The sequence below is a fragment of the Dipteris shenzhenensis genome, chromosome 33 (genome assembly GCF_047967505.1).
Source record: "Dipteris shenzhenensis isolate YYH24624 ecotype China chromosome 33, Dip_SZ_1.0, whole genome shotgun sequence".
NCBI classification, from domain to species: domain Eukaryota; kingdom Viridiplantae; phylum Streptophyta; class Polypodiopsida; order Gleicheniales; family Dipteridaceae; genus Dipteris; species Dipteris shenzhenensis.
The window spans coordinates 38,598,111-38,620,455 of record NC_141628.1 but is presented as its reverse complement, the minus strand read 5'-3'; positions in this window follow the sequence as shown (position 1 = coordinate 38,620,455).

The following is a 22,345-nucleotide window of genomic DNA, read 5'->3' as shown; positions in this document are numbered from 1 at the left end:
TGATTTGTCTTCTTTAAATTGAATGGCTTCATGTGCTAAAGATGCCTCTCTAAACCTGAGAATATGGTGTTTTCCATAAACATCTAAGTTGAGAGGGGTTGTAATGCCACTTGCAAGGGCATAGGAAGTGTAAGTATAATAATATCCTACCTTAGAGTAGATCTTGCTAGGATAGTAACCAAAATATTGTAAGCAGAGATTTTTTCAACAAGAATGATCTTGTCCTTTTGCTAGTTGATTTGCTCACCTCCCAAAAATTCTAAAAAATCTTTGAAGAACCGAATGGTTGTCTCACCATCCTTGCTTAAATTCCGGTGATAAATTAATGTTTTTGTAGAATAGAGCATCTTGATATAGTAAAAGAGGCTGTCAAGCTTGCCAAGACCTCTCTCCCAGCTCCCACTTGACCTCACAACAAGCAAGGAATCATCTTCAACATACAACTACACAAACCAAATTAAAATGAGCTTTCCATCAAAGGCAACATGAGAATAGAGATAAAAAACAACATTACTCAATTGAAAATGAGAGCAGAGATACCAAAAGACAAGACTACTCACCTTCATATTCTCATCTACCTCTATATCCTTGTCCTTCCAAAGGAAGATTCTTCTTCTATGTTATCTTCTGGTATTCTTTTCTGCTCCTCCCCTTTTTTTATCTTGTCAAACTTTAGGTCTCTTTGAATATTCAAGAATCTCATCATCCATCTCATAGTCTCTCATACATTTCTAAGCTTGTTCAAAGCACATGGATAGACATTCCTATGAGTTGAAGTTGTCTGCTATGTTGTGGAAAGGGTCATCCTCTATAGGTGTCTCCTCATAGCTATAAAGAGGCGACCTTCCCAGTCCATTGCATCAGATCAGATCAGATCTTCTAGCTAGTAGCTCTTCACCTAGTATCTATCTAGATCGCCATCTAAGCTCCACTATGAGAGTGCACAGGTGGATGGAGCCATCATTTGTACTACATCGGTATTGAAGGAAAATTTTGTTCCTCTCCAGTTTGTTGTGTACTCTCTATTCTTTGTTCAATTTCTATTCTGTTGCGCCGTGTTATTTAACACTCCCAAGAAAAGGCTCTGGAATTCACATCTAGTGTTGGGGGCAAGGGCCATCCTAGACTAGGTAGAATCATCACTCCATGTGTTTGTCTAGTTTTTTCTATGTTGGGAAGCCTTTTGCACTAGGAGTCCTCTATTTGAGCCCACTTATTGAAATGATGCTTAAGAATGTGATTTTGGTTGTCTTAGACTTGTTCAATATGTCAAAATATCTCTTGAACACACTTTTGGAAAATGCGATTAAGAAAGCGATTTGACCTAATGTGCAAGCCTTCAACATCCAAATCGCTTTCTTAAGCACATTTTTTTAGAATGTGCTCAAGAAAGGTTTTGGCCTATTGGACAAGCCTCCAACATCCAAAACCGCTTTCTTAAACACAATTCTCAAAGTGAGATCAAATAAAAGATCTAGGTTTTAGAAGGCCTCACAACAAGTTCAATTTCTATTTGATGCCTGCCCCATCAGGCTAAATCACTCTCTTAAGCACAATTTGTAGTTTTTCTCTTGTTTTGCTTAAAGTCTCACCGGTCAGTCTTTGAAAATATGTTTGCTTTATCAGATCCAAAAGATCAGGGCAAGGTTTTTTATAAAAGGACCATGAACCTCACTTCTGTCTATCAGGGGTCGATCGATCTTTGATCTTCTAGGATCTATTGGCCTTATGGAAGATCTTAAATTTGGTACACTCTTCATTCTATGTGTCTTGATTTTTTTGTGTACATGTCTACTAGCAGATATTTATGAAGAGTTTACAATGACGTAGGAAAAAGGAAAAGGACTCCAGAAAGAGTATCAACTACCTGCAAGGAAAGGACATTACCTACGCTGGAAGGTTCCAAGTCAAGAGAAGAAAGCAAATCATGCGATGAACTACTTGATACCTTCCTCCATACCTACAATTCCCATCATAATTTCCACATTTTTTTATGACACGTTCAACAAAGAGTTGCATTATTCAGATTTGGTTGATCAACATAGTGAAATGCTGGCTAAACAGGGCAATATGTTTTAAAACCTCATAGGGGAGGGTATGGTTTGTATTGTAGACAAGTATTACATCCACATCAACAATTTAGTGAGACAGATAATAAGTTTAGGTTTTCCATTCACAAAAGATATGAGCTCTTACTAGAGCATGTTAAGGCAAAGTGCAACATGCACAATAGAAAGTGTAAACTTTTGGAGGGATGTTTACCATCTCCAGGTTGACATTGAACAAGTCCTGGAGATGCAAGAGAGGCCTTGGGATCAGCCAGAAGAGCAAGATAAAGAGGAACTCTAAGAGGAGGGGGAAGCAATAATGTAGGAGGATGAAGAGGAGGTGATAGATGTAGACAAGGAGGGAGATGAAGCTACTACACTAGACCTTGTGGAAATAAGGTACATTCAAGCTGACTTGGGAGAGGATTACATGTTGGAAATGATTGACCAAGCCTACCAATTGGGTGGTAGTTGGATCAACGTAGTTGGTAGAGCCGACCAATCAACCTAGCTGATGGAGCTGACTAGTCGTCCATGGAATATTCAGGGAATATTCCCTATACCTTCGCCTCGGGGGCTCTCGCCCCCGAACCCCCACTAGGGGGGCCACTAGCCACTACACCCCATCGAGAGCAAGGGGCTCCCACACAATCAAGACAATGTGCCTTATTGTGCTACTAGCTTACCTACCCTACCTAGCCCATAGTCTAGACTCACATAGATCACCTTTCTACCATCAACGGTCTCATTGATAGACCTCATCTGACATGCAAGTCAGGATCCATCCAATGTCCCAGGCTCACACATGGCTTCTCCTCATATGGGGGCCTTACAACTTGAGCAGCTTGGACCACTGGTGGTTACCAGGAGGGTGGGGCATTGAGCATATCTAACAGGGAGCTCTTATCCTTATCTTTTGGATCTGATAAAGCAAACATATTTCCAAATCATGATTAACCAAAAGTGGAGCAAAACCAAAGCAAATCTACAAAATGTGCTTAAGAGAGTAATTTGGCAAACATCAAACAGCAACTAGAGTTGTTGTACGGCCTTTTGCACCCAAGATAACTTAGTGGACCCTTTTCATTGAAACAATGCTTAAGAAAGTAATTTTGGCTGTTGGAGGATTGTCAAATAGGCACAATCACTTTCTTAAGAACATTTTCCAGAATTGTGCTCAAGAAAGCGATTTGGCCTATTGGATAGGCCTCCAGCAGGCCAAATCACTTTCTTAAAGCACACTTCCAGAATTGTGTAAAAGAAAGCGATTTGGCCTGCTAGATAAGCATCCAACAGCCAAAATAACTTTCTTAAGAATTATTTCAATAATTGGGCTCAAATAAAAGATCTCAAGTGTAGAAGGCCTTGCAACAAGTCCAATTCCTTTTTTCGTATATACATTCAATCAAAATGCAAATGCAAGAAGACTGGGCCTTCTAACACATAGAGTGATGATTCCACCTAGTATAGGATGGTCCCTGAAGACAACATGAGAGGTGAAGTCTAGCTTCCTTTTTGGGGTCCTTTTCCCGTATCCCTTGGATCTAAAAGAGAAAACATAATTTTAAAGTGTGTGAATCCAAGAAGTGATAGAACCAGAGCAACCCTCAAAAGAGTGCTTAAGAAAGTGATTTGGCTTGTTGGCCAAGCCTCTACAAGTCCAAATCACTTTCTTAAGCACATTTTCTGGAATTTTTATTGAAAGAGATTTGGCTTTTTGTCCAGGCCTCCACAATCCAAAATCGCTTAAGAAAGTTCTTAAGAAAGCAATTTGGCCTATTGGCCAAGCCTCCACAAGCCCAAATCTCTTTCTCTAGCATATTCTATAGATTGTGCTTAAGAAAGCGATTTGGCATGTTGGCAAGGCCTCCATAAGCTCCAATCGCTTTGTCCAGCACATTCTCTAGATTTGTGCTTAAGACAGAGATTTGGCCTATTGGCCAGGCCTCCACTAGCCCAAATTGCTTTCTTCAGAATGTCTCTTGATTGCATACCTTCTGAATGCTACTTCATTGCATGTGCGACTATTTTTGTTGTTGTTGCTATTGCAAAGGAGGGGGTGATGTAGCTTCAAAGTGGAGGAGGATGAACGTGCTTGGTGGAAGAGGATGAAAGTATTGTGGTATCATGAGAGGCTAGAAGAGAGAAGACATGGAGAGAAGCAAGAAGTGAGAAGCGAGAAGCAGAGGCTAAATGTGAGTCGTTAGCCCTTTGTATACCCATGGGCACAACTACCAAGGTCCGTATGATGTCCATACATGTAGGCTCAAGTCTTGAGTTTGATGCCATTATGGTGTCATGCTTCTATTTATGGAAGGTACCAAGCTCTAAATGTGGCATGCTCCTATGTATAGCACACACATGGACTCATTTTTTGAGGCACTACGTTACCGTTTTTGGATGCAACTACATATAGCATTCATGAAACCTCATTTGTCTTATTTGCTCAAGCCTTCTACCTCTCACTTTGATCCAATCTGCCACATGAGGTCCAAGTAAATCTTGCTCCAGAAGTATAAGCCATCTCTAAGACAAGTACAAGCTCTACCACAACTGCAGGCAAACTCTACCACAAATAAAAGTTGGTATGGTGGAATCTAACCTTTCTGTAGATCTAATTGACTAATTTGTCTGTGTGTACCACTATTGTTCAAATGTTCTCAAGAAAGTGATTTGGGCTGTTGGGCCTATCCTCAACACACTTTCTTAGGAAATTTTCTTTAGTTGCTCTTGTTTTCTGCTTTTTGGGTGCTGTTGTGGACCGCATTTTTTCAATGTTCTTAAGAAAGCGGTTTGGGTTGTTGGGACCTATCCCCAACACTCCAAATCACTCTCTTAGGCACATTTCTATAGTTGCTCATGTTTTTTGTTTTTGGGTGCTGCTCTTCCTCTCCAAGCTTTTGAAGGTAGTTAGTAACCGTAAGGAGCACAAAATCCACTCATTGTTGTATTTGGGTAAAGATTTAGAAATCTGGGAAGCATTTTGAAATGTGCTCAAGAAAGCGATTTGGGTTGTTCCTAACCCTCAAAATCGCTTTCTTTGCAAAGCACATTTCTGTATTGTTCTTGTTTTCTAGTTTTTGTGTGTGCTGATCTTCCTCTACAAGCTCTGAAGGTAGTTTGTTCTATAATAGGAGCACAAAATGCACTCATTGAGGTATTTAAGAATAGGGGAGGCATATTTGATTGTGTGGACCATATTTAGGAAATGTGCTTAAGAAAGAGATTTAGGATGTTGGCCTCCCCCAACTCTCAAAATCACTTTCTTAAGAAAATTTTCATATTTTGGGTGCTCTTCATCCTCTAAAGGGTCAAGTGCATCCTTTTTAATACTTTTTGGAGTTGGATGGAATCTAAGAGACAAATGGATTGTGTGGAACAGTGTTGTGAAAATGTGCTTAAGAAAGCGATTTGGCCTATTGGACATATCCCCAACCCTCTAATTTAATCTCTTTCTTAAATACACTTTTACCTTTGTTCTTTTGTCATGCTTTTGGGTGCTTTTCTTCCTCTATAGGGCGAATCGAGAGCACTTGTGTAATTAAGCTCTTGTTTGCAAGCTGGAGGACTGTCTTGCTCATCAAGGACAATGCAAACAACCCAAGGTGGTTGGTGAGGGGCCTCCCATTGAGGAAGCTACCATAAAAAAGGCTTCCAAAGTCAAGGGTTCTCATAAGAGAAAGGAGAATTCATTGCATATCCTCTAATAGGCAAAAAAGAGAAGATTTTCACAAGAGGTGATTCGAAAGGCTCCCTTTCAAAGGCCTGTGAGGAAGATCTATGATTATAATTAACTAGGATATAGATGGCATAGGTTTGCAATGTATGCCCTCCAAGAGGCAGCTGAAGATTGGATAATATAATAAATCAAAGATAGCATGATTGTTGTTGTTCATTCTCATAAAGTCACCTTGATGGTAAACAATTTTGAGACACTCAAACGAGTTCATTATGGATATGACAAACTCCTTCATCCATGTGATTTGGTGGATCTAGAGATGAGAGATATTCTATTAGTGTCACCATCAAGGAAGCCAGAGGATGAAGCCATACAAGTAGAGGAGGTAACACACAACAAGGACAAAAGGGGCAAGTCTACTTACAAGTAGGCCATGAGGGAGAAGAGGGAGGCTTCCAACAGGCAATATAGTTGAGAGGCTTCCCTAAGGGACCTTAATTGTGCTGGGGTCAAATATTGTCATCAAGTTGAAAGATGCCACTTCTGTAAGAGATATTCAAGTGACCCAAAATTATTTGCTAGCTTTGAAGTCATGAGGAGAGTGGGTGACGGCTACAATTCTTTTGTCTATTCTCAGGTAAGTGATCTTCTTGCTTAAGTGATGAATATGGGTTGACTTTCTTGATCAAGTGATGACATGGAATGAGTTTCTTGTACAATGCACTGATAAAAATATTTTTACTAACATGTACATTACAGAGTTAAAAGAGCAGTATTAAGTCAAGGTTCATATACTTGATCCCTGCATCTCTCCCTTACTAAGAAATCCAAAGATTTTTATGGATGATCTTGTCAAATGGTTTAAACACTATGACTTTTATGTGATCACTCTCATCCTCTTATCACTCTGAGTAAGTGAACAACACATTTTACTTCATATCTTATATCATTTGTTGTTGTAATGTTGACTGATGTATCTATCATTTTTTGCAACAACCATTGGAGACTAGTCTATATTGATCTTCAACAAAAACAAATATTTCTCTATCAACTCCCCGATTGGAACACATAAGGAGCTTGATCTGTATGTTTTCTTTACTATAGCTTGTTGTCTCTATGCCAACATGGACTTACGTAGTACAAAATGTGTGTGTAGAGTAGCGGTAAAGCTCCGCTTGTACTTGCATAAGGCTAGGAATAATCTCTCTTAGGAATCCTCAACATGCAAGTTCTACTTGCAACTCCTACATGCGATTCCTACTTGCAACTCCTACATGTGATTCCTACTTGCAACTCCTACATGCAACTCCTACATGCATGTTCTACATGCAAGTTCTACTTGCAACTCCTACATGCAAGTCCTACATGCAAGTCCTACATGCATGTTTTACATGCGAGTTCTACATGCAACATGCAACTCCTACATGTAACTTCTATATTATGCAAGTTCTACATGTAGAAAGAGAATGTCTTACAATTCCTACATGCATAGAGAGAAGCTCTCCAACTTATACAAATACCCCATAATGGAATGAAGCCCATACTCTTTGGGGCATTGTGTTGAGTTCTACTTTGGTATTCCAAGCAATTGTCTCAAGTGTCCATGCTTCCTTGCACTCCACGTCCAAAAGCATGTACTAACCTTGCAACTCCTCCTCCCCTCTCCTCCAACCTTGCACCCCATCCTCTCCCTCTCCTCCTCCCCCCCCCTCCTCCTCCTCCTCCTCCTTGTCTCTTCTTCTCTCTCTCCTTCCCCCCATGCTCTTACATCTTCTTCCTCTCCCACTCCTATGCTCCCCCTAAGCCCTTAGTTCCTCAACCTTAACCTCCATGATCTACGAGGGAGACAAGTTCTCCACCATGTACTCTCTACCCTGAACCTTGGATCCTCCTTCTAAACCCTAAACCTCCCTCTAACCCTTAAACCCTCCTAAACCCTTCAACCTCCAATGAAGGCAAAAGCCTTCATTACCCCAACCATGATGATGCACGTTCCTTTGACACATGCATGCACTATGTTTGCTTACCACACTTAAGCCTATGTCTCTCATCGGAATACGACTCAAGGTCTTAAGCTACACTTATACTACAAATGACAACACCAATATATCTATAGGTGACAAAAAGCCTCGAAACCCTACATACTGAGAATACCTTGCTCTTCTTGTAGAAGCCATTGGAAAGAGCCAACATTTGGCACCACTATCGGGGAGACTAGCATCTCAAGTAATGAGTAAACATACACAAGTATGTGTAAAACACAAACTACTATGAATTTTCATGAACATAACACTCAAGGTGGCACCCCCCCCTCCCCCTCTCCACCATGTCCCTTCACCCCCTCCAACCCCGCATCCCCTCCACCCCCCTCCCCTTCCCCCCCTCTCCACCACCCCCTCTCCTCTCCACCCCCCCCTCTCCCCCTCCACCCCCTCCATTTCCCCCCCCCCCCCCATCCCTCCACCACCCCTTTCACCCCCCCCCTCCACCCCCTCCCTCCACCACCCCCTCACCCCCCCTCCACCCCCTCCATTCCCCCCCCTCCACCCCTCTCTCTCTCTCTCTCTCTCTCTCTCTCTCTCTCTCTCTCTCTCTCCCTAGTTGCCCGACCTCCTCTCCCTACCCCACTAACTAAGGGCGTAAAGCCTTGACAAGCAAAGGGCCTAAGGCCCTTGCTACAAGGGCAGCCGTCGCAACGCCTGCCTATGCGGTCGTGCGCCAGCCCCGCCCCGCCTGCCTCCCCACCGTGCCACCCACCCACCCTGCTCTTGTGCCTCCTAGCCACGCCACCTGCCCGCACTGCCTCCTACACCCTCTGCTCCTACCTCCCGCACCCCCCTCTCCACCCTCCCTACTCCTCCCTCTACCACACCTCCCATCCCCTCCCACCCCTTTGACTCCCACCTCCCCTCTCCTCACAACCCCCTCCCACCGCCGCTCAGCGCCGCCCAATGCCCCCCTCTAAAAAATTATATATTAAAAAAAAAACCTAACTTAACCCTAACCCTAACTTAATCCTAATCTAGCCTTAAATAGGTTAATCTAACTTAGGTTAGGTTAGTTAAATAGGTTGGGTTAGTGGGTCAAGTTAGTTGACTAGGCTAGTTAGGTTAGTTAGCTTAACCTATGATTAGTTAGGTTAGTTAGAGCCAGTTAGGTTTAATAAACTAAATAGTTAGACTCATTACCTAGGTTAGGTTTAAAAACCAGTAGTTCAGGTCAGTCTAACCTTAGTGAGTGTTTACCATAATTAGGTTTGGTAGTCAAAGTAATTGTCCAGTTAGAGTAAGTAGACAGTTAGGATAATAGGCTAGTTAGACTAACTGGAATTACCCTAGTTCAGTTCCCTAGTTAGAGTTTAGGACCATTCACACCATACTTAAGACCAAGGACCCTCCCCCCCGAAACCAAAAAGACCCCATTTTACCCCTACTTTAACACTTTGTATCTCGCCCGTTTGGGACCCAAATTGGACCCCGTTTGAACCACAGTTTCACACACAAAAACATCACACTATAGGGCATTTTTCCCGGCCATTGTATACCATTTTGGCATCCCTATCACTCATTAATTTGCACCCCTGTGTGAGTCCCTTTTTGCACTAATTTGCTCATAAAATTCCACCGTGACCTTCGATTGACGATCCGTCTACATCGGCACATTTCCCTACACACGTGGGACAATCCTAGGCACATTATTAACACGACGGTCCCTACAACACTAACACATTTCTAACCCCCCTAATACAACTACATCAACACCCGCACTTGTGGCAAAGACACCCGTTGCACCTCTCGCAAAATCTGCACATGCAGCTACATTCCGACCAACGCCTCCGACACCAACGCTCACTAAATCTACATACAACTCCACTGCGGCCAACGCCTCTGACAATTCTCTACCCTGATTCCCCACCTGAAATTGAGGACATCCCTTTGACTCCTCCATGACACAACATGGCTCGACGTCGTCGCGATGATGGGGATATTGACCTCGATGCATAGGGGAAATTTTTCTTTAATCAAAACAATTTTGGCAACATTAATAACAATCAAGGCAATGGTAGGGGCGATTTGGCCCGATTCCTCCAACATTTTGATGCCACATGCCGAGCAGGTGGAGATCAATCCAATGAAACCAAGGTGGCCTGGTTTCCCATGGCCTTAACCGATGAAGCGTCAAAATGGTACCTAGACCTCCTAGTGGAAGAAAGAGACACATGGGACCTACTGCAAATTGAATTCAAGAGGCGCTTTCAAATGGAGAGACTACAAGATGATACGCTCTCTAAGCAAGCTTGAACAAGGTCATCGAGAAGATGTACGCATGTACCTGGGCAAGATGAAATGATTAATTGCCAAATGTGACCCACGCCCGGATGCTAAGTACCTCATGGCCTGGTTCATTGCAAGCCTAGGGAAGAAAATCCACAAAGACATGAAAAAGATTACAAGTCATGAAACGTTCAGTGCTGCTCATGCGGCATCCATTGACATTGAGGATGGCATGACTAACTCTGACACTAGCAGTGATGATGAAAGAGCCAATGCACGAGATAAACACTCTAAAAAGGAAAAATCCAAGTCCACTGCTGAAATGTCTAATGAAGATCACCTAGAGGCCATAAAGCTTAAAGAAGCAATGATATAGGCCATGGAACAAAAGCTTCACATGTCTCAGCTGCCACCTTAGACTTATCCACGACGAGAAAATGTATGGTTCCCACACTGCATGGCCAATCATACAACAAATGAATGCCCGGTCCTAAGAGCTAGGATCATTGCACAAGCAAATCCACCGCCAAGGTTGTGGTGCCATATCTGCGTCGTCGGTGGCCATGACGAAAATAGTTGCATCTTCAACATGCACAACAACCTGCCTCGACCTCAATAATACCAACTGGCACCCATGCCAATGTACAGGCAACTGGCACTTGCACAAGTGCCCCCAACTCCGAGGCTGAATCTTGTTCCTATTTAAACACAAGTCCTGCAATTACTTAGGAATCCGAATCCACGACCATATCCAAGAGTGCCAAATCCAGCTCCTTAGGCAGTTCCAATACAACAACTGCAAGCCAAGGAAGTAGACTCGCCATTCAAGTATGAAGCCGAGTACCTGGTGTACTATGTAGAAGGCACAGAAGGTTTAATACCAGTATATGCAAATCAAGTATGACCCAATACATATCGAGTGCTACAGTTGTGGAGAAAATCACTGGATCACAGAGTGCCCTCATAATGGTAGCCCCACTACTTTCCAACCATGGCATAGGCCATGCTTGTATGGATTGTGCCATGAAAAATAAGGTCCCACAATGTACCCACACGTCAACTTGAAGGAGCCGCACTTTCTATCATTCTAAGTTGTCCTATGTCAATTCCCATCGTAATCCTACTACGGAATTGTACCAATCTCTTGGAGAGTTTCAAAGGCTGGATTGAACTCGCAAATCCCCCTCCGCCTCTGGAAGACATAGAAGATATCCGTGTGGATGGGTGAGAGAGATGACATACACAACATCACTGTGCCTTTGATCCATAAGGCATATAATGAAGTCCAAGCCATAGTGGATGGTGGAGTAGGTGTAAATGTCCTATCCAAGGAGCTCTACGATGAATGGGGTCTCCCACCAATGCAAAAGGCTAATTTCAACATATGCCTTGCCGATGATTCACGGGCTAAACCTTTGGGAGTAGTGAATGGCATGTCAACAAAAGTCACAGGAGCCTGCTTTTCCCTTCAATTCACAATCTTGGATCTCCCCAAGAAATCCTATGAAATCTTACTGGGACGTCCTTGGTTGCAAGAAGCATCAGTCCTCCATAATTGGGGAACTGATCGACTGACAATCCAAAATAGCGACACCGCAGTCAAGATGAATGTGGAGACAGGAGCTATAAAAACAATTGTGCCTAGAGCATTGGATGAAACCTCTTCAATGACAATCTCAAGCAAATCAACTCCCCTGCAACAGCATGCCATAGCGGGTGATCCACAAAGCAATGTCAATAATTGGATATAAACATTGGCAACCATTGATAAGGCCCATTCATTAGACCCCATCTTCTTGCAGATAGATGCTAAGGTGATACATGTAGATCCTCAACTCACACATGAAGAACCAATCGATCTAGAGGTGCCATTATTTATGGCTAACCTCAAGTGGGATAATGAACTTGAAGAAGGTACCCATACCAATGATGACTCATATTTTGACTCAGATTTTCCTTGGGACCTTGAAACTAAGGTTGAGAATGCTCGAATTGAAGATCGTCTTTGACAATGACTTAGCCATTCTGCATGCCCTAATGGCAATTGAGCTTCCAAAAGTTGAGCCTCCAAAGTTGAATAACAACAGAAGATCTCACAAGAAAGCTGGAGGAAATCGTCGAAAAGCCAAGGCCGCGAACACTTCAATGAATTCTAACAAGTTCAAACAAGGATCATTGAATTGTATCTTGCAAAGCCAACTCCCTCAAAATTTGAGCCACCTCCTCTTGAATGGTCCCATGAGGGACTAGAAGGAGTATGCGCAACACATGAACCCTTACTTGGAAACACCTTACCAGTGGAAAAGTTACCCCACAATTACCAACGTAAGAAATTTTAGAATTATAACCCACATGTCCTCGATCAAGAGACTTCAGAACAAGAAAGTCACCAAGAGCCTAACAAATTGGCTAATGATACTATGCCACCCCATACCCATAGCACATGTCAAGCTAGTTCAATACCATCAGAGGCTGTGATCTTCGAGAAGTGCTAGATTACTTCAAAAACTACACAAGTGGAAGTGTCCCCATAGCAATGCCAAGACCATTAAGAGAATTTGAAGTTCAGGAAACCAATAGCATTGGAGAAACTCCAATCTATGAGGGACCGGCAAAAGCTTGAACAATAAACCTCACCCTTGAAGGGGAGGAAGAAAAATTGGTTTTCATTGGGAAACAGCTTTGACAAGAAGATGAAACCAAACTCAAAGCACTCCTAATGAAATATCGTGACGGCCTAGCATGGTCATACAAGGAGATGAAAGGAATTTCACCAGACATGGCAGTACACACGATACCTATAAGGGAAGGTACCCACCCTAAGGTATGTGGACCTTATTAAATAGATCCTAAGTATGGCACCATGGTTTATGACGAGCTAGAAAAACTCTTAGATGCCGGATTCATCTATGAGATAGAGCACACTGATTGGGTTTCACCCATCATCATTGTGCCTAAATGCAACAAGAAGCTCAAAATATGCGTAAACTTAAAGAATGTGAATGCCACCACAATTAGGGATCACTATCACCTACCCTTAACAAAAATAGTGTTGGACAAGGTGGCAGGCTCCGAGATATATAGCTTCTTGGATGGCTTCAATGGCTATAACCAAGTGCAAATTGCTCCTAAAGAGCAATCAAAAATAGCATTTGCTATAGGGTTTTTTTGCCTATAGAGTCATGCCCTATGGCCTTTGTAATGCCCTGGTCACATTCCAGCAAGTCATGTTCACAGCTTTCAAGTCATTTCTGAATAAGTTTTTATAGGTGTTCTTGGATGATTTGTGCATCCACTCAAACAAAAAATACCACTTCAAATGTCTTGAAGCAGTACTAATTGAATGTAGGGAGTATGGCATCTCCCTAAATCCAACAAAATGCCAGTTCATGGTCACCTACAGAGTTGTTTTGGGACACATCGTTTCTTAACATGGGATTGCAACTGACATGGACAAAATCAAAATCATCATGGAATTGCCTCCTCCTACAAATTCCAAAGGCGTACAAGTCTTTATGGGACATGTCGGCTATTATTGAAGATTTATCTTGCGGTATGCCATGATAGCCAAACCACTTTACAAATTATTAGTGAAATTCTTATGGACAAAAGAGAGCGACCAAGCCTTTGAGCTTTTAAAGTGGCACCTAATCACAACACCCATCCAAGACCCATCCTTATATCTCCCAATTGGGATATTGATTTTCATGTTCATACTAATGGATCCAAGTATGCAATTGGGAGTGTGCTTTGTCAACCTAGTGAACATAAGAAAGACTACCCATTCTACTTCGCCAATCTCGACAACTCAATGATGAGGAGATCAACTATACCACCACAAAAAGAGAAGCCCTAGCAATGGTGTATAGTGTTAAGAAATTTTGGCACTATCTGTTGGCAAATGATTTTGTCTTCTACACCGACCATCAAGCATTGCTTTATCTTGTGAACTGTCTATGTACAAAAGGAAGAATGACCAGATGGCTTCTCTTGCTTCAAGAATTCAACTTCAAAATAGTGGTTTGCAAAGTTTCCCAACACTACATTGCCAATCACATGTCTCGTGTCAAGTCGGGAGAAGAAGCCACTGGAGTAGAAGATGACTTGCCAGATACCACACTTTTTTTTTTGAGAAAAAAGGGTTTATATTATAAACAGTTCAAGTGATATACATTGATGATTCACCACACAATTGCATTTCTGCATATCTCAAAACAACTAAGAAGAAAGCATGAAGCTGCTTTGGTCCGCATAGTCGATCTCATAGTAAATAGAACCCTTGAAGTGGCACTCTTGATTAAAGTTCTAATCATGCTCTAGCTCATGGTTCTTGATTTCAGCAAAGAATTGCGCAAGGTCATTGTCATACATCCTCAAGGCCTGCTAACCATTCAGCAAAGAGAAATTATGCGTCAGTAGTCTTATCATTAAATTGAAAATCATTCCTGCCAATCCACACAAACCATAGTGCATGTGCTCATACTAATGCCCAATGTGAGTGTTTAACTTTAGATGCATCTCCCAACAAAATTGCCTTCCAGTTGACTGGCTCTCCTATTTGCATTTGGACTCTCTTCCAGACTTTTTTGGTTGACAAGCAAGCAACGAAGAGGTGGAATATGTCTTCTCGTGTGTCATGCCATTGCCGGCATTTACTGTCCCCTTTTCCAATTCTGAGGCCTCTAGCATTTTTCCATATAGCTTTTAGCATCACCAACCACAACAGTGTCGACATCTTCTTAGGGATTGCCTTGGCCCAAATATAGTGAAATCCCACTTCCAGTACACATCGAGTCAAAGGTGTTTCAATAGGAATTTAACACCGGAATCAGCTCGTCAATAGAGTCATACAAAGTGAGAATAGGGAGAAGATGAGGGGCGAGGATCCAGCTAAATTCTAAAGCATAGTTTAGGACTGAGCCACCGTTCCACTGAGTGTCTCCTTCCCAAAGAGCTATTATGTTGGTGACAAAGATAGCATCTTGGTTCATCAGTCTGAATTCTCTCTGAATTTCAAGTAGGGTTTTCCATCTGATTTGATCCCTATGCCACAGATGCCCCCATGATTGAATGCCCTTGTTGGACAAGACGTAGGCTCTGGTAAAGTCACTGTTGCTGAGTAGAACTTTTCTATGTATTACGGATGCCTAGATAGAATCGAGCTTCATAAAAGAACATTTGCCAAAGAAAAGGAGTTGTGTTTTGACAAATTCAAGTGCTCTCCCTAGTGACCTCCATAGATCACTGCCTTTAGTATAGCGGAGCAAGGTTCGAGACAAAAGACTGCAAAGAGAACTAGATAGTTCTTCCATTGATTTGCCTTGATAGGATGAACTTGTTTGAAGTTACGAGCAAGGAGCCTGGCCCAATCCATTTGCGGGTTCAGAAGGACCTTGAGAATCTAGGTCGCTGCTAATTTTGCTGCTGCCTGCTTTATGCTAATCACTCCCAGCCCCCCTTCACTCTTTGGATGCATGCAAAAATTTTACCATGGATATTCGGTTGTAGCCTCCCCACAAAAAAGACGTGCATTTAGCTATGAGTTTATCAAGGCCCACTTGACTAGGGTGCTAGCAGGACAAGTAGAAGATGGTAATGGGGTAGAGGCAACAATGATTGAGTACCATCCTTCTTCTTGCCAGGTTGGATTGAAATCCTCTCCACTTTTCTAGTTTTGAACTGAACCTATTAAGTACCCATTCCCATCTCTCTATCATTGTCACATCAAAGCCCATGGGTATGCCTAATAGTCTAAAAACAGTACCTTTTTGAATCAATTGATAGCCTAACTGCTCCAACTCATCTTGGGTTTTCCCACTGCCCATGCAATACCAGAGGCTAGATAGTAAATGTTCAAGCATTTCATGACTTCTCACATCATGAGTAGTGTTCCCGGGCATTAGGTTGGTATCATTTGCAAACTAATGCATCACCATCTGTTTGCCATTGGACAACTCAATTCCTTTTAGGGATCCCTTAGCAGCCTTTTTAATCAGTAGCTAGCCCAAAAAGTCAGCATCAATGGCATAAAGTAGTGGGGCAATGGGACACCCTTGCCTAATTGATCTCCTTAGCTGAAGGGTTGAGGACATCTTGCTGTTGATGCAGACCATGGCCATGGCATTAGATAGTAGTAGCTTGATCATGGCAATGAAATTTGGTCCCAGCCCCATGTCTAACAAGGATTGCAGAAGGAAGGTCCAATTAAGCCTATCATATGCTTTATCAAAGTCAATTTTTATGAAGCAGAAGTCTTGCTTAGATTCTTTGGCATGCTCACATCCTTCCCGGACATTGACAATAGCCTCCAGGAGGTGTCTTCCTTTTATGAATCCCTTCTACTCTTGTAGGCTCCATCTATTCATCTTGTTCTGAATCCTTATTGTTGCTAAAGGCTTGGCAAAGATTTTGTAGCTACAATTAAGCATCGTTAGAGGTCTCCAATTCTTTTTAAGATCTTTTCTTCCATCTTTTGGGATAAGTTTGACTATCTCGTTGTTTACATGTTCAGGGAGAGAGGAGGTGGAGATACTTTCCTGCCAAACTTCCAGTAGTTTGGGGCCTATCCAGTCCCAAAAGGCCTTGTAGAATTCTACAGGTAAGCTATCCTCTCTAGGAGTTTTTTCATCTTTCATTGATAACATTGCTTCCTTGAGTGCTCCCAAGGTTAGAGGCGCTTCCAAGATCTGATGATCAATACCAGTGACAACCTTCTGTCTTGAGGCCCTGTCTTGAGGCCTTGCATCTAGCTCTTGCTTGCGTAACTCCATCATTTGCCTGCGTCGTCTATGACAAAATATTCTTAAAGTGATCAGCAGTGTCCTCTCTATTCTCGGTGTCAAATTGAGCCCAAACGTTTTCTTTGATTTCTAAGAGTGGGATTTCCTCTGCCAATCTCTTCCTATGTATAATCTTGAAGCTCTCCTTTTTTGGCCTTTCCAGCTTGCCATCCCACCACCTTTTGGTGTATAATTTGGTTGAAGAGTGCCTTAAGCTTTCAAGTCTGGCTAGATCATTCTTTGCGAGATGGAGTTCCTCCTGCGCTTGCGTGTCATAGTTACAAGCCTAGGCTTCAAGAGTGTCGAACCTTTTTTGGACGTTGAGAATCCTCTAACATCAAACTTTATCTCTGAGCTTTCTCGCCTGCTTAAGCACTTCCTACATTTTGATGATATTCTTGATCCAAAAGTCAATGACAAACTCATCAATGAGTCTGGGAGTGTTCCACAGCTCCTTCACTTTGTTTTTAATAGTTCCCAGCTGGAAGAGTGAAGGGTCCGCCTTAAACCAGGATGGAGCCCTTTTTCCTAACCCAAAATCACACTGAAGGAGAAGTGGTTTGTGATTAAAAAATGCAAAGGTGGAGAATACTGTGCATTTCAGATTAGAAGTGTCTTGGAGGAGCCCTTGGGAGAGATAAACTCTATCTAAGTGAGCCTCCATTCTTGAGTCCTCAATCTACCGGTTGGACCATGTGAATTCGTGTGATCCACAATTGTCCACCAAGTGCAGAGAATCCTTCTTCAAAAGAATCCACTTATTGTCAGTGTCAACCATCACATCTAGAACACTCTGAGGGTAGTGCAACAGAATTCTGATTGCACACCCTCCTCTGCCTTCCTCATGTGCTGTGTAAAACCAAGTTCTCCTCTTGTCCACACTCTTGAGTTGAGCATCCAGAGCTTGACCTGTGGTTTTAATTTCTTGTAGAGCCAGAAAAGTTGAAGAGATAGAGTTATCTCTCAACCAAGTGGCCAGCATACCTGCCCTGCTGGGGTCTGTGAGACCCTGAACATTCAAGGTTAGAAAGGAAATGGGTTTACTTACCATTCTTCTTCTGCCCCTTTTTGGCCCTGGGGTTTGGGCTACTTGCATGAGGTATAGGACCTTTGGCTCTAGACAATCTTCTCTTGCTATGAGCTATAACAGTAGGTTTTCGCTTAACTACTATGTCTTTATCTGGTTGAGGAGGAAGAGGGAGATCTTCTTTAGAGTCATCTAAGTCCTCTGTGAGCATATCATCACTCTTTATTACTTCATCTTCAAGCTCCTTGTCCCAATCATCGCCTTGTTCCATCTTGGGAATGATTTGAGGACTCAGTTCAAAGCACAGGTTAAGCCACCACTTTGAAAGCATTTTTCATTTGTATGTCAGGTGCAGCACTGACTTTAGGTACCGGAGACACTGCCCGTTTTCATCTAATTAGGCTGGATGGGCAAGAAAAATTTTCCACCTACTTGGGAATCTCAGGCTATTGGGCATCGATTTTTTGTTTAGACCTTAGGGCTGATCAAAGTTGTTCTAGGAATATCCAAATAATGAGTCAAATTAATGCGAGAGCTAACCTCATTAAGGTCGAGACACTTGTATCCGACCACCCATACTTTGCTTGTAGATTCAAGATTGAGGGACAAGCACCCTCGTACAACCATGTTGATTGCAACTCTCGCATATTAACCTTAGACTCGGAAATCACATGTACATGTGATGTAGTGCTCCTAAAAATAGAATCCATCATGTCCACCATACCCTCATCATCATCTGGCACATTCGGGAGACTATAGTCTTGCTCAAAGTGTGAGGGTATATGCGCACCCTCGCCACCCTCCTCATCCTGTCTCAAGATTTTATGTAAATATAAGATCTTGTCTCAAGGTTTCGTGTCATGTACATATGTAATATTAATCATGAACTCAAATAGCATTGACTTACCGATGATCCATTACCATGCAACACTAGCTCCTCCTCGTATATCCGCAAGTGGCGCACGACAATACGATGTTGATGTCGTACTTCTCACTTGCAATGAGTGCAATGACAATACAACCTCTCCGTAAGCCACTCTGCACTCTCAAGTATTGGCGCATCATCTGCCGAGCTTCCACTCGAGCTTCCACTCGTCCCTTCTATCTGCACACCTCCAAAATCACAACATGAGTTGCAAGGAAATCTATTAAGATCCAAAAAATAGCCAGCCTTTTCTCTCTTCTAACAATAAGTGCCCTGAACTGTCGCTATATAGCAACGCTTTGCCCTGTTCCATTGCTATATAGCGATGCTTTTATGATATAAACGTTGCTATATAGCAAATGACCAGTGTCGCTATATAGCGACGTTGGGGGACTAAAACCCGAAACCCTGTGCGATGCCATCTTTCACATCTCTATTGCGGGAAAGGTAAAAATCTCTCCTTCCACCTTATATTCGATGACCTCACTTTCCTCCTCTCTATTCCCCATTCTCCTCACCCCTACCCAGCCCCTCTTCTAACACTTGTGCTCCTCCCTCTCTACCCTTCTCTCTCTCTGGTTGTGTGAAAGAAAGTTTTTCAAGAAGGTGTGTCTCTTTAAGTCATGTAGGTTCATTTTTTGTGAGATTTCATTTTGTGAGTGTTGAAGCATATTTTTCCTTGTATTGCTAAGACTATGTGCTAATTTTCATGCTTGATTTTTAGAGGTTATGGACAAAAAACGAGATTTGGTGAAAGAAAGAAGACTCACCTCTTCTCTTTTTGGTATTTCTCTTCCTCCTCTTTCTCCTTGTTTGTAGGCTTATGCTTGTCTCCTCAATCCAATCCCTTTGAAAAGTTGCTTCTCCAAACTCCTCCTTCCTCTAACTAGTTATCTGAAAAAATGCTATGTTTCCTCTTTTTTGTAGGGCCAGTCCACGAAACACTGAGTGGGACCTTTCTAGTTAAGAAAGTGCTTCCTCTTTTTTCCTTTTGTTATTTTCGTTATTTGCATTGGTCTGCAGCTAGCGCCTTAAGCGCTAGCTGCAGTGATGGGCATAGGAACCCTCTCTTCTCTTATTCCCTCTTCTTTCCCTCTTTCCCTCTTTTCCTTCCTCTTTCCCCCCCTCTTTCCCTCATATGCTCATGCATAAACATAAGCATATGCTTTCTCTCTTTTTCTCTTATGCATATGCTTTTCCTTCTCTTATGCTTATGCTCTTTTCCCCTCTTCTTTTTCCCCGCTTTCAATCTCTTTTCCCCTCTTCCTTCTCTTCTTTTCCACTCTCTTTTTTCCTCTTTTCATAAGCATATGTATTTGCCTATGCTTATGCTTATGCTTATGCATGAGCATATGAGCATATGCTTATGCTTATGCTTATGCATGAGCATATGAGCATATGTTTATGCTTATGCTCATGCATAAGCATAAGCATATGCCTTCTCTCTTTTTCTCTTATGCTCATGCATACGCATAAGCATATGCTTTCTCTCTTTTTCTCTTATGCTCTTTTCCCCTCTTCTTTTTCCCCTCTTTGAATCTCTTTTCCCCTCTTCCTTCTCTTCTTTTCCCCTCTTATTTTTCCCCTCTTTTCAATCTCTTTTCCCCCTCTTTTAATCTCTTTTCCCCTCTTCCTTCTCTTATGCTTATGCTCTTTTTCCCTCTTTCTTCTCTTATGCTTATGCTCTTTTCCCTTCTTCTTTTCCCCCTCTTTCAATCTCTTTCCCCCTCTTCCTTCTCTTATTCCCCCCTCTTCTTTTTCCCCTCTTTTCAATCTCTTTTCCCCTCTTCCTTCTCTTATGCTTATGCTCTTTTCCCCTCTTTCAATCTCTTTTTCCCCTCTTCCTTCTCTTCTTTTCCCCTCTTTTTTTTCCTCTCTTTTTCTCTTCTTTTCATAAGCATATGCCTATGCCTATGCTTGTGCTTATGCATGAGCATATGCTTTCTCTCTTTTTCCCTTATGCATATGTTTTTCCTTCTCTTATGTTTATGCTCTTTTCCCCTCTTCTTTTTCCCCTCTTTCAATCTCTTTTGCCCTCTTCCTTCTCTTCTTTTCCCCTCTCTTTTTTCCTCTCTTTTTCTCTTCTTTTCATAAGCATATATATGCCTATGCCTATGCTTATGCTTATGCATGAGCATATGCTCATATGCTCATGCATAAGCATAAGCATATGTCTCTTCTCTTATTTTCATATGCTTATGCACAAGCATATGCATTTGCCTTCTCTTATGCTTATGCTTATGCTTATGCTTATGCATGAGCATATGCATTTGCCTATGCTTATGCTTATGCATGAACATATGTTTATCCTTCTCTTATGCTTCTCTCTTTTTCTCTTATGCATATGCTTTTCCTTCTCTTATGCTTCTCCTTCTCTTTTCCTTCCCTTATGCTTCTTTTATGATTCTCCTTCTCTTATGCATATGCTTTCTCTCTTATACATATGTTTATTTCCTTCTCCTTAGTCGTATTTGGTTCTTTTTTCACATGCTCCTAAGCCGTATTTGGTTCTTTTTCCCTCTTTCAATCTCTTTTCCCCTTTTCCTTCTCTTCTTTCCCCCTCTTCCTTCTCTTAGGCTTCTCCTCCTCTTTTCCTTCTCTTATGCTTCTCCTTCTCTTATGCATATGCTTTCCCTCTTATGCATATGCTTATTTCCTTCTCCTTATTCATATTTGGTTCTTTTTTCACATGCTCCTTAGCCGTATTTGGTTCCTTTTTTTTTCAAATAGATTCTAAATGGAACAACTACCCCCTCACCCATGGGTGTCCTCCATAAACCCCAACCTAGTTCCCCATGTTGTAGGGATTATAGACATAGCTTCTCTACTAGCTCATGTAAAAGAGAAGATTGCACAAGAGAGCGACTGGGTGAAGTACAACGCGGGGGTGTGTGCGCTTGGGTGGGGTCCAAGCCGAAGGGTAGTGGAGCAAGGGCGACTGAGGAATGCACGACACAACCTACGAGATCTTCGTAGGTTGTGGAGAGACTGCCACGACCGGTGGAGCCTCAAATATGATTATGTAAAGGACATAATGGATTGCGTGGAGGCATTCGTGGATTGTGAGTACATAATCACTGAAGAGAATGACCGCATATTAGAAGAGGTGGAGGATGAGGTCCCTAGTGACCTGCCTAGTAGCACGGAGGAGGAAAGTACCTCAGATAGTAATGTAGAGCAGTAGACCTTCTCCACCATTTTGGCATTTTTGGAGAATGTCTCTTTTGGAGACAAATTTTGCTTAAGCATACTTTTGGAGACATATATTTTTTATATACATAATTTTGGAGACATACTTTTGGTCTCTATTTTATATATATGAAAATCTTCTTGGATTTCACTTGTCTTTCATGAATATTTGTCATTTCAAAACTGGCTTTTCATAATTGTCTTAAGTAAATAATTGTCCTTTCATATTTATCCTTTATGCGTTGATGTCATTTCATAATTTTCACAAGTGATTAATTAATTTTTTAATTTGATAAGCCATAAATGCATGTAGATGCATGTTTGTATATGCTAACATTGATTGTTTTAATTCCACTCCAAAATTTCACTAAGGAGCAAGAAGTAGTTTGCAACAGACTGTCTACCTAGAATTGTGGCTATCCTT